Below are 13,238 nucleotides of genomic sequence, written 5' to 3'. Positions count from 1 at the left end.
GTAAGGAACCTTTCTAAATAAATATTATAAAGTTCGCCAATGGAATTTTGTATTCAAAGTAATAGTGTGTAAAATCATTGTTGAGTTCATAGTACTCGAAATTTATACAGATAGAGACATCAAACGGGATTTATTATAGTAACTAGTGGATTAAAACCAAGATTAGTTGGTTTTTAAATGTTCCTTATACCTCTTGTAATGTGGAGATATAGTAGTGCATCAGATTTGGGGAAGCCAAAAAAAACAGTTATTTAATACCCATTGTATATTACTGTTTGATTCTAGGCCCTCAAGGATTCAACTTAATAAGAGGAGAAGAAAAGTAAATAGTTAACCATCACACTTGGTAACTGCTATGATGAAGGCATACACAGTTCCTAGGAGAACTCATAGGAAGTAGTGCCTTCTTTCAAGAATTTAAAGAGACAGAAAGATTCAGGGAAGTTTTGTACAGAAGTGACCCTTAAATTGAGTCATGAAAGATTAATAGGACTATCCCAGTCTGTGAATAGGAACAGTCTGGGAAAGTCATGCCAGGCTAAAGGAACAGCACAAAGATACATGTTATTGGTAGAATAAGTCAGATTCATGAAAAGTTTTAATATAGTATTATAATAATTTAAAAGGTCACAGACATGTTCATTCAAATTTGCTGATTTATAAAGAAAACCGGGATGACAAAATTTGTCTTTTCTCTTAAAGTCTGTAGAATAGCATTCAAATGATTTAAACTAAAAAGAGTTCTCAAAAAATGATGTTTTATAAGAACACATTATGGCTGATTCACTTTTTCTTGCCGTTTTTGAATACTGTGATTTTTATCTCTGATAGACTTTATACTCATTGCTCTCCCAGAACAATGCATATTAGGGACATAGGATTCCATGGTAACTTAGTTGTATTTGTCATGTGTCCAACTTTTTTTTAACAAGGTGCAAGCTCATCTTGGCAGATTCTTTTTAGGAAGCTTTCTTTCAATATTGTTTTGTTTTAAATAGCTCAGATTTTCCAGTATTTTATTTTAATAGATACTTATTGCCTACGGTAGTTCTCAGGAGAATTTTATCTAATAGACTGTGTAAATGGCTTTCTCATTATTTTCCCTTCAGAGTTCTTCATTTCAGAACCAGATTAAATTTTTTCCTGTTATCACTGTTTAATCTGTCTGGGCCCACTTGTAGGGAAGCCCTCAATTATATCCATAAAACATTCATCATCATCATCATTTATTGTCACAGCCCAAGGGGACTTTGCCAGTCAAAAGACCAAAGAAGATGCCGAGCATTTTCTGAAACATGACCTTTATTTGGGGCTTACTCACAGGGAGGCAGAAATCAAACAGCTTTTTTCTCACCAGGCGGGTACCGCTTTTGCAGGGAAGTTGTGCGATTGAAAGAGGACAGCAAGCCAGTTATAAGGGTTTAAGACAGACATCCCTAAGGGTGGGAGAGCATCCTGTGACATGAGGGTGGTGCAGGAAGAAAAGAATTATAGGACGGGGCTTTGTAAATAATCACAAGAGTGATAACATTTGGGGGCCAGGAAGCAGGTAGACTAGATTAACATTCTTGCTCTTTCAGGAGACCAAGAGTTTCTCAGACTCCTGCTTACTTCCCATTTAAAGTTACAATTTACCCCTTTTTCTCTTTACTGACTTACAAAGATGATAGGTTAAACATCAGCTATTTAGGTCACGCAGACTGCTGTGCGCCAAGGTCTGCAGGCCTGTTTTGTTCAGGCCAGGGACTGCCACAGCCCACTTGTAGGGAAGCCCTCAATTATTCCCATAAAACATCATCATCATCATTTCTTTAAATTACTGTCTGATGCTTAATCTGGGTATTTGACTTCTAAACTATTTCTCAGATTTATTTAAGCTCATTTTCCCACAGTAGGCTTTGTTACTGGTTTTTATAACATATGTTGCATTAAAATAACTATGAGAATCTTCCTAAAATTGAAAAAAAAATATGAGTTCTTTATGCATAAGATACTGGAGTCTGTTTCTAAAACTCCTGGCTCAAAAATTCATCTGAAACACTAAAACTAAAAGAGCCCAACAAGTAATTTAGTTCAACCATCTGCTTGGAAACAGGCCGAAATGAATAGGGCTTTAGGTGAGATGGTTATCTCTGCCACTCTTAAGAGCTATCCAAGTGTGGGATCTTATAACCAGTGTCATTAGTCTGGTCAATATAATATTTTGTTTGTCAAATTTTTTTCACTTTATGTGTAATCTATATGCCATAATAAATTTACAAAATGCTGGAAAATAGTAGGCACCTTTTAGCTGTCTTTCTCTAAACTAGGTACATTTATTGAATGGATATTAATGGGACTCCAACTATATGCTTGGTTTTGATGATACAAAGATGACTAATTTATCTTTCTAGCTACTTAATCTGTAGTGGAGGAAACACACAAATGAACAGAATATTTTAATACAATGAAATAAGTGTTATGATAGTGGGTTGCTTAGGCTGCTGAGAAAGTACTTGAAAGGATAAACAAACATTAAGATTGGGGAAACAAGAAAGGGCTTCCTGAGGAAGGTTGAACCTCTTGAGTCAGTTCACAAGCTGAAAGGACAGGAGAGGAGGAATATATGACAAATAGCATCTCTAAAGGTATAGAGAAGACAGAGAGCTAATTGCATTTGGGAAGCTTTAAGATCATTATTTTGGAAGTTGTTATCTTTTTAACTTGGCATTATTTTCTTAAAACTGGATCCATTTTCTTCATATGTTCACTTACCACAGAGATTTGAATACCCTGGCTTCTATTATGATTCCAGTTTCTAGAATTGCTTAAGTCTCTTGAGTACAAAAAGGATTTAGATATAAATTTAACTCTCTGTAAACTTAAGAAATCTGAGGGGGGCTTGGTTAGGAGTAAAAAGAGGGGAAAAGGGTTGGAAAAATAATTCTAGCCTTGAAGGAATGAGGAATTGATTTAAGATTTAGAAAGTTATAGAAAAAATCTCATCTTTTAACTTGGAATTCATTTGCTCAGCAAAGTAAGTCCTTAAGCCTTATTTAAAATTTTTATATGCATAAAAGTGGTAGTTTATTAGAATAAGAATAGCCTATAGCACAACTCTATTTGGAAAAGAATATAATCTACTTATTAGGTAATTGTGCTTTTAATTTCATGACCTATTTATTTCTCCTTCTTAAAGAGGGAAACTTTTAAAGAAATGTAACAATAGAGTTTATTTTTTGAGAGAGAAAAATACAAGCTTTTTTTTCAATAATCATGTTGTTGATAATGATATTCATTTATTGAGCTTTTACTATGTTCTTTATTCCATAATAGGTGCTTTTCTTACATGTTCTAATTTTAATTAATTTTATTATTACTTTTTAGCACTCTGTAGTTTTGCACTTTATTCCACTTTAAACATTTTTCCTCCATAAAGTTGAATTATAGAATTGTAACAATTGATGAAATTGGCAAAGTAGTCCAGTTTATACCCCTGATGTGAGTGGTTCACAACTGTGTGTGTGTGAACACTCCTTTTCATGATGTTAGAGCTACTTCTCTACCTCATTTGTAAAGTACAGAAAAGGTTATAACATACCTACATGTATCTTCTATCAATAACTACTGCTCTGTTCATCAGTCTTCACTGCTAGGAAAAGTATCCAGCCCAGTTTCTTCAATAGGATATAATATATTCATACCCTTTTGTGTATAGTAGGATTTCTCAACTATGACTCTATTAACATTTGGGACTGGATAATTCTTTGTTATGGGCTCTATTCCTGTGCATTATAGGATGTTTAGCAACATGCTTGGCATCTACCAACTAGATGCTAATAGCATGCCTTCCCCTGAGTTGTTGGAAACAAAAATATTTCCAAACCCTACTGAATGTCCTCTCAGGTGCACAAATCAGCTGCTCTTGAGAACAGTTGATGTATAGGGACAGTATAAGAAGTAAACATAGTTTATGATGATAGATTCTTTTTTTTTTTTTTTTTTTTTCCCTTTTGGGAGGGGATAGTGGTTCCTAACTTCACTTAATGTATATTCTATCCCAAGATAAACGGTCAATTTCTTACATTATCTTCAGATGATAGATTCTTAAATCTATAAACAGAATAGCTGAGATTATAGTGTTATAAAAAATAATTTATTTGTGAAGACAAATTTAGTTTAATATCATAGTTGGAGCATATAACACAAAACATGAAACTTGATTCTTCCTTTTCATTGTCTCTCATACCTACCTCTTTTTTACTTCCCCTGTTTTAGTTCAGTCCTTTCTTCTTTCCTGGACTGTTAAAATAGCTATATAACCTTGAGCGAATTACTTAATTTCTGTGCCTCAGTTTTCTCATCTGTTAAAAAAAGGGGGGGGGGGTAATAATAGTACATCTACAAAATAGGATTTTATGGTGATTACATGAGGTGATATATATATATAAAGGATTTCCTATCAGCAGCAGCTGCTACAACAGCATCATCATCATTTCTAACTTTATTTCCTAATATCTTTCCTCTTAAAATTTTCATGGTAAGACCAAAGTACTCTTTGTGATGGAGCTCACATCAGTTTCTTACTTCCTCAAAAATCTTTAGAGACTCTTTAGTGCTTGTAAACTGAAGTGTGGACGTTTTGCATGACATTCAAAACTCTCCACAATTTGATTCCATCCCACCCCTCCAACTTTATATCCCCCTACCCTGAAGCTGCATCAGTAGCTTTTCTCTTCCTTTAACATGCTATACATTTTCATGCCACTTGCACTTTTGTTAATGTTGTACCCTTAACCCAAGAGATGCCTTTCTCCTTTTGCTACCTATTGAAAATACTCCTTATTTTTTCAAGATCAATATCTCCTCCTAATGGGATGAGTTATTCCTTTCCTTTGCTCTGGAACAGTGTGCTTTCTTTAATTCTGTTCTTGCCCTTAATGTTTTTCTTCTTTGCTTGCCAATATAAATAGTTCTTGTAGTCAAGAATACCTCTTATCTCTGTATCTCCAGAGCATTCAACAAATAATAGTTGCCTATATTCACTTAATTGCATCTATATGTCAAAGTCACTTTTCTGAACCATTATCTGGCTAGTATACAATTATCTGGCTAATCTCCTACATTCAGAAAGCCCGCAGAGTTTAGTATATTGAGGTAATATATATATTTAGTCTATTGATTTGGAGATAAAGGAAATGACTAAGATGAAGAGAGGTTAGACTTAAATTTCCTGTCAATAGCCATGTATTTTATTTCTTTTTATAACTATTGCACTTGGCCTAGTGCCTTATGGACCTAAAAATTATATTTTAAAATAAAGTATTAATTAAAAACATTTTTGTAAGACTTTCTTTCCTAGTCTGCTGGTTTATTTTGGCTTTCGTTTATGGCACTCCTTTCTTCTACACACATGAATTTCTTTTATATGAGGCTACAAGATTAGAATTTGGGATGATGCCAAATCCGATTCTATTCAAATGGAATAGGAAGATGTTTTGTCCAATTACTTTTGTTGGTTGTCTTGTATTGAAGATTATTTATACAGTTTAACCATGGTAGCCCTTGTATAACAGCGCTTTCTACATTGCAAAGTGGTTTTACTTCCTTTAATTCATATCAACCTTATTTCAATGGTAGAAGGTGTGTGTCACTCCTTGTTTGACTAATTAAAGTAAAGCTCAGAGGCTGAATGTCTAAATTTACATAGGAAATGTAATCTGGGAATTATGCTTTGAGCTCCTGCCACTCAGGATGATCTTTTCAGTACACTGTACTGCTTTACACCATGTCATCGTACCTTTTACATTTAGGATTTTATGAGGTACACACTGATAGATTATTAAAGTTTGCACTTCATTTTTTTATGAAATAACTAAAACCCATTATTTTGTTTTTGTATTGAGAAGAAGGCTAACTGTTTTGTATAGTCACTTTGTATTAAATAGTTTGAGATTGGCATTTATCTTGTTCCCTAAAGGATGCTAAGGATAGCATAAATGCAAATAATAATAGTAACAGTAGCTATTTTTTTTCAATTTTATTGAGATATATTCACATACCATACAGTCATCCAAAGTGTACAGTTGTTCACAGTACCATCATACAGTTGTGCATTCATTACCCCAGTCTATTTTTGAACGTTTTCCTTGTACCAGAAAAAGTAAAAATAAGAATAAAAAATGAAAGTAAAAAAAGAACATCCAAATCATCCTCCCCATCCCACCCTATTTTTCATTTAGCTTTTTTGTCCCCATTTTTCTACTCATCCATCCATACAATGGATAAAGGGAGTGTGATCCACAAGGCTTTCACAGTCACACTGTCACCCCTTTTAAGCTGCATTGCTATACAGTCGTCTTCAAGAGTCAAGGCAACTGGCTTGCAGTTTGAGAGTTTCAGGTATTTACTTCTAACTATTCCAATGCATTAAAACTAAAAAGGGTTATCTATATAGTGCATAACAATGCCCTCCAGAGTGACCTCTTGACTCCATCTGGAATCTCTCAGCCACTGAAACTTTATTTTGTTTCATTTTGCATCCCCTTTTTGGTCAAGAAGTTGTTCTCAATCCCACGATGCCAGGTCCAGACTCATCCCCGGGAGTCATATCCCGTGTTGCCAGGGAGATTTACACCCCTGGGAGTCAGGTCCCATGTAGAGGGGAGGGCAGTAAGTTTACTTGTGGAGTTGGCTTAGCTGGAGAGAGAGGGCCACATCTGAGCAATAAAGAGGTACTCAGGGGAAGACTCTTAGGCACAATTATAAGCAGGTTTAGCCTCTACTTTGCAGTAACACACTTCATAAGGGCAAGTCCCGTGATAGAGGGCTTTGCACATCAAACCGCCAGTCCTCAATGTTTGTGAGAACGTCAGCCACAATCCAGGAAGCCCAACACCTCTGCATTTTCCCCCAGCTCCTCAGGGGGCCTGCATATATATTTTTATTTTCTGCCCAAATTACTTTGGGATGTGTTGAGTAGCTATTTTTGTGTGTTCCAAGACCTGTGCTAAAACATGAATAATCTAATGTAATCCTCGTCAGACCTCTGAGATAGGTACTTTTATTATCTCAGCTTCCATGTGAAGAGACTGAGCTTTATAAAGGTTAAGAGATTTACCCAAGGTCACATGGCTAATGAGCAGCAGGCCAGAAGTCAAGATCTGTCTGATATCAAAGGTCATTCTCTTTTTTTTAATTCAATATAATTGAGATATAGTCACATAGTGTATAATCAGTTGTTCACAGATCCATTATGTAGTTGTGCATTCATCATCACATTCAATTTTTGAACATTTTCATCACCACACACAAAAAAGAATAAGCATAAAAGTGAAAGTAAAAAGGAACACCCAGAATATCCCTAAACCCCTATGTCTCCCTATTACTCATTTACTTTTTGTCCTCATTTTTCTATTAATCTGTCCATACGCTGTATAAAGGGAGTGGGAGCCACAAAGTTTTCATAATCACATGGTCACACAGTGTAAGACATATATAATCGTCTTCAAGAATAAGGGCTACTGGGCTGCAGTTCAACAGTTTCAGGTATTTCCCTCTGTCTATTCTAATACACTAAAATCTAAAAAGGGATGTCTATATAATGTATAAGAATAACCTCTAGAATAACCTCTCGAGTCTACTTGAGATCTCTCAGCCATTGAAACTTTGTTTCCTTTCTTTTCCCCTTTTTGGTCCAAGAAGGCTTTCTCAATCCCATGATGCCAGGGCCAGGCTCATCCCTGCAAATTGTGTCCCACATTGCCAGGGAGATTTACACCCCTGGGAATCATGTCCCACGTAGTGGGGAGGGCAGTGAGTTTACCTGCAGAATTGGCTTAGAGAGGCCACATATGAGCAACAAAAGAGGTTCTCTGGGGGTGACTCTCAGGCACAATTTTCAGTAGGCTTAGCCTTTCCTTTGCTGTAATGAGCCTCATAAGGGCAAGTCTCAAGGTCAAGGTCTCGGCCTTCTAAATTGGTAACCCCCAATTCTTAGGAGAATATCGTTAATTCCCCAGGTGGGGAAATTTAGTATTTCCATATTTTCCCTCAGTCCCTTAAGGGGGCTTTGCAAATACATCTTTATTCTCTGCCCAGATTACTCTGGGATGTATTAGGGCTTCACACTAACCTGTACAAACCAACCAGATTTTACTCCCTCTTCAGCGTTCCATGTAATTATGTTGTTTGAATAAACTGACCTTACAAGTTACATTATATGGTGTGTTAAAAAAAATGTAGATTTTGCACCTAATAAACATCTCTTTCTTTGGTCTCACACAGAAATTGAAGTTTTACAAACACCGTCCATATTGTCCTTTACCCTTTAATCTGATTTCCCTTAGTCCTAACCAAGTCCATTTCATTCATATCTCTAATGTGAAGTCTAATCTCATTTTTCAGCCTCTGTAACTTTTGCTGTATGGGGTAATGCTGACATTCATAGCTGCCAGACTCTGGCTCTGAATCTCAAGTGTCACACAGATACCCAAAGTTCCAGGGACTGACCAGATTATACACAAAGAGCTCAGCATCTCAGAATTTAGAAATAACCAGTACAACACAGAAATAGATGTAACTGCTGTGAGAGCTTATAATCTAGGAACCTTTACAGTAAGCCTTGCCCTGCTAACCTGTGCTCACAGACTCAATTCTCAGAGCTTGCATATTATAGTTTGTCCAAATTAGTGAGGCATTATAATGTTTTTCTGTTCATGTCTGGTTTATTTCACTCAACATACTATCCTCAATGTCCATGCACCTCACAACTTCACTCCTTCTTGTAGCAGCTCTGTATTCCATTGTATGTGTACACCACAGTTCGTCATTCCATTCATCAGTCTGTGTACCCTTAGGCCACCTCCATCCACTACAAATCGTGAATACTGACACCATAAACCCCACTGTGCAGGTGTCCATTTGTGTCCCTCTTTTCAGTTCTTCCAAGTATATATCCAATAACCAAGTTACAGGACCATATGGCAACCGCATGCTTAGCTTCGTGTGGAACCAACACACTGCCCTTCAGATAGGCTGCACCATTCTACTTCTCCACCAACGGTGATGAGGTACATCCTTTTCTCCACGTTCTCTCTGGCACTTGTATCCCTCTTTATTTTTTAGACAGTTTTATTCACACACCATACATTCCATCTGTGCTGGTTTGGATATATTATGTCCCCCAGAACACCATGTTCTTTAACGCAGTCTTTTGGGGGCAGATGTATTAGTGTTGATTAGGTTGGAATCTTTGGATTAGGTTGTTTCCATGGAGATGTGACCCACCCAACAGTGGGTAATGCCTTCAATTAGATTATTTCCATGGAGGTATGGTCCCACCATTCAGGGTGGGTTTTGATTAATTTACTGGAGTACTTTAAAAAGAGCCATGCAGGCCCAGACGCTTGCTACAGCCAAGAGAGACATTTTGAAGAAAGCTGTTGAAAGCTGACACTCACATTTTAGAGAATGCCATTTTGAAACGTAACCTGGGAGCAAGCAGACACCAGCCATGTGCCTTCCCAGCTAACAGAGGTTTACTGGATGCCATCAGTGTTCTTCAGTGAAGGTACCCTTCTGTTGATGCCTTAATTTGGACATTTTCTTGGCCTTAAGACTCTAACTTTGTAACCAAATAAAACCCCTTTATGAAAGCCAATCCATTTCTGGTGTTTTGCAGAATGGCAGCATTAGCAAACCGGAACACCATCTGAAGTAAACAGTCAGTGGTTCCCTGTATAATCACGTAGTTTTGCATTCTCCAACACTGTCTATATTGGGACATTTCCATTTCTTCCACAAAGAAAGAGGAAGAGGCAAAAAAAAAAAAAAAAAAGAAAAGAAAAAAGGAAAAGGAAAAAAGAGGGAAAAAATGGCAACTAAAAAGCAAGAAAACAAAAAAATATAATTAAAGTAAAATACAATAAAAAAGTCAGACAACAACACCCACATCAAGAATCCCGTGCCCCTCCATTGTATCCCTCTTTTAGAGACATTTAGCTTTGGTATATTGCCTTTGTTACAATTAATGGTAGCATATTACAATTTTGCTGTTAACTATAAACTCTAGTTTGCATTGATTGTATTTTTTCCCAAATATGACCCCATTTTTAACACCTTGCAAAGTTGACATTCATTTGTTCTCCCTCATGTAAAAACATATTTGTACATTTAATCACACTCATTGACCACTCTAGATTGTATAACTAAGGTATGCAGTCCCAGTCTTTATCTTCTATCGTTCCTTATGGTGTCCTACATGCCCCTAACCTTCCATTTTCAACCATAGTAACAGTCATCTTTGTTCAGTGTACTTAAATTATTGTGCTACCATCACCCAATATTGTGCTCCAAATCTCTCTCTCCTGTCCTTTCCTATCTGCCTGTAGTGTTCCCTTTAGTATTTCCTGTAGAGCAGGTATCTTGTTCACAAACTTTCTCAGTGTCTATTTGAGAATATTTTAAACTCACTCTCATTTTTGAAGGAAACTGTTGCTGGATATAGATTTCTTGGATGGCAGTTTTTCTCCTTCAGTATCTTAAATATATCATACCACTACCTATTCACCTCTGCGGTTTCTACTGAGACATCCACACATGGTCTTATCAGGCTTCCATTGTATGTAACAGATTGCTTTTCTCTTGCTGCTTTCAGAATTCTCTTTATCTTTTTTTTTTTTTTCATTTTTATTGAGATTGTTCAGATACCATACAATTACCCAGAGATCCAAAGTGTACAATCACTTGCCCCTGGGTACCCTCATACAGCTGTGCATCCATCACACTTAATTTTTGTTCAATTTTTAGAAACTTTTCATTACTCCAGACAAGAAATAAAGTGAAAGATGAAAAAAGAAAAAAAGAAAAGGAAACTCTAAACCTCCCCATCCCTAACCAACCCCCCTCAATTGTTGACTCCTAGTATTGATATAGTACGTTTGTTACTGTTTATGAAAAAATGTTGAAATACTACTAACTGTAGTATATAGTTTGTAATAGGTATATAGTTCTTCCCTATATGCCCCTCTATTATTAACTTCTAATTGTATTGTCATACATTTGTTCTGGTTCATGAAGTGATTTCTAGTATTTGTACAGTTGATCATGAACATTGCCCACCATAGGATTCAGTTTTATACATTTCCATCTTTTGACCTCCAACTTTCCTTCTGGTGACATATATGACTCTGAGCTTCCCCTTTCCACCTCATTCACACACCATTCGGCACTGTTGGTTATTCTCACATCTTGCTACCAACACCCCTGTTCATTTCCAAACATTTAAGTTCATCCTAATTGAACATTCTGCTCATACTAAGCAAGAGCATCTACATTTCTTCCACAAGGCAGGAGGGAGAGTCAAAGAAGGTAGAAAGGCAAAAGAAAGAGGAAACAAAAAAAATGACAGCTAGGAAGCAGCAAAAGGAAAGATAACCGTAAATCAAAGTAGAGTAAAGAATCAGACAATACCACCAATGTCAAGTGTCTAACATGCCTCCCCTATCCCCCCCTCTTATCTGCATTCACCTTGGTATATCACCTTTGTTACATTAAAGGAAGCATAATACAATGATTCTATTAGTTACAGTCTCTAGTTTATGCTGATTGCATCCCTCCCCCAATGCCTCTCCATTTTTAACACCTTGCAAGGTTGACATTTGCTTGTTCTCCCTCGTAAAAGAACATATTTGTACATTTTATCACAATTGTTGAATACTCTAGATTTCACCAAGTTACACAGTCCCAGTCGTTATCTTTCCTCCTTTCTTTTTTTTTTTTAATTCAGTTTTATTGAAATATATTCATAAACCATACAGTCATCCATTGTATACAATCAACTGTTCACAGTATGATCATATAGTTATGTGTTCATCACCACAATCTATTTCTGAACATTTTCCTTACATCAGAAAGAATCAGAATAAGAATAAAAAATAAAAGTGAAAAGAGAATACCCAAACCATCCCCCCATCCCACCCTATTTGTCATTTAGTTTTTACTCCCATTTTTCTACTGATTTTTTTTCAATTTTTTAACTTTGTTTATCAAAAAATTAAAAACAAACAGGCAAACAAGAACCAAAAAAACCCCACAACATTTCAAACAAAGCAATGGATTAAGGAAAACAAATAACCTAAAATAACTACTTTGCTTCCAATATGTTCCTACCATACCCCAAGAAAATTAATAAACCATGTCCAAACAGAGGAGTAAGAAAAACAAATAATCTAAAATAACTACATTGCTTCCAACATGTTCCTACCATACCCCAAGAAAATTAACAACCCCTAAGAAAACAATGGAATAAGAGAAAAAAAAACCTAAAATAACTCTATTGCTTCCAACATGATCTTACTATATCCAAGAAAGTTTACAAACCATAATCATTCCTGAGCATTCCCATAACCTTGAGATTACCCTCCATAGTTTATCTGTTCTTATTAGATTATCATTCCCCCTCCACTAATTGGTATCTCTAGGTCCCCTACATTCTACAGTATAAAACATTGTACATTTTTCACAGAATTCACATTAGTGGTAACATACAATATCTCTCTTTTTGTGCCTGGCTTATTTTGCTCAGCATTATGTCTTTTTTTTTTTTTTTTTTTTTTTTTTTTAATCTTCATTTTATTGAGATATATTCATATACCATGCAGTCATACAAAACAAATCGTACTTTTGATTGTTCACAGTACCATTACATAGTTGTACATTCATCACCCAAATCAATCCCTGACACCTTCATTAGCACACACACAAGAATAACAAGAATAATAATTAGAGTGAAAAAGAGCAATTGAAGTAAAAAAGAACACTGGGTACCTTTGTTTGTTTCCTTCCCCTATTTTTCTACTCATCCATCCATAAACTAGACGAAGTGGAGTGTGGTCCTTATGGCTTTCCCAATCCCCTTGTCACCCCTCATAAGCTACATTTTTATACAACTGTCTTCGAGATTCATGGGTTCTGGGTTGTAGTTTGATAGTTTCAGGTATCCACCACCAGCTACCCCAATTCTTTAGAACCTAAAAATGGTTGTCTAAAGTGTGCGTAAGAGTGCCCACCAGAGTGACCTCTCGGCTCCTTTTGGATTCTCTCTGCCACTGAAGCTTATTTCATTTCCTTTCACATCCCCCTTTTGGTCAAGAAGATGTTCTCTGTCCCACGATGCCAGGTCTACATTCCTCCCCGGGAGTCATATTCCACGTTGCCAGGGAGATTCACTCCCCTGGGTGTCTGATCCCACGTAGGGG

General features: G+C 36.3%; 1 protein-coding gene across 7 annotated transcripts in view; it reads left to right on the top strand.

Moving 5' to 3' along the window:
- TAF2 (TATA-box binding protein associated factor 2) overlaps window positions 1–13,238 on the top strand; it is a 177,290-nt gene that overhangs the window by 84,517 nt on the left and 79,535 nt on the right. The window lies entirely within an intron of this gene.

This window comes from Choloepus didactylus, chromosome 14 (assembly GCF_015220235.1).
Source record: "Choloepus didactylus isolate mChoDid1 chromosome 14, mChoDid1.pri, whole genome shotgun sequence".
In the NCBI taxonomy this organism is placed as follows: domain Eukaryota; kingdom Metazoa; phylum Chordata; class Mammalia; order Pilosa; family Megalonychidae; genus Choloepus; species Choloepus didactylus.
Note: the sequence above shows the minus strand (reverse complement) of the source record. Positions and strands in the feature narration are given on the sequence as shown.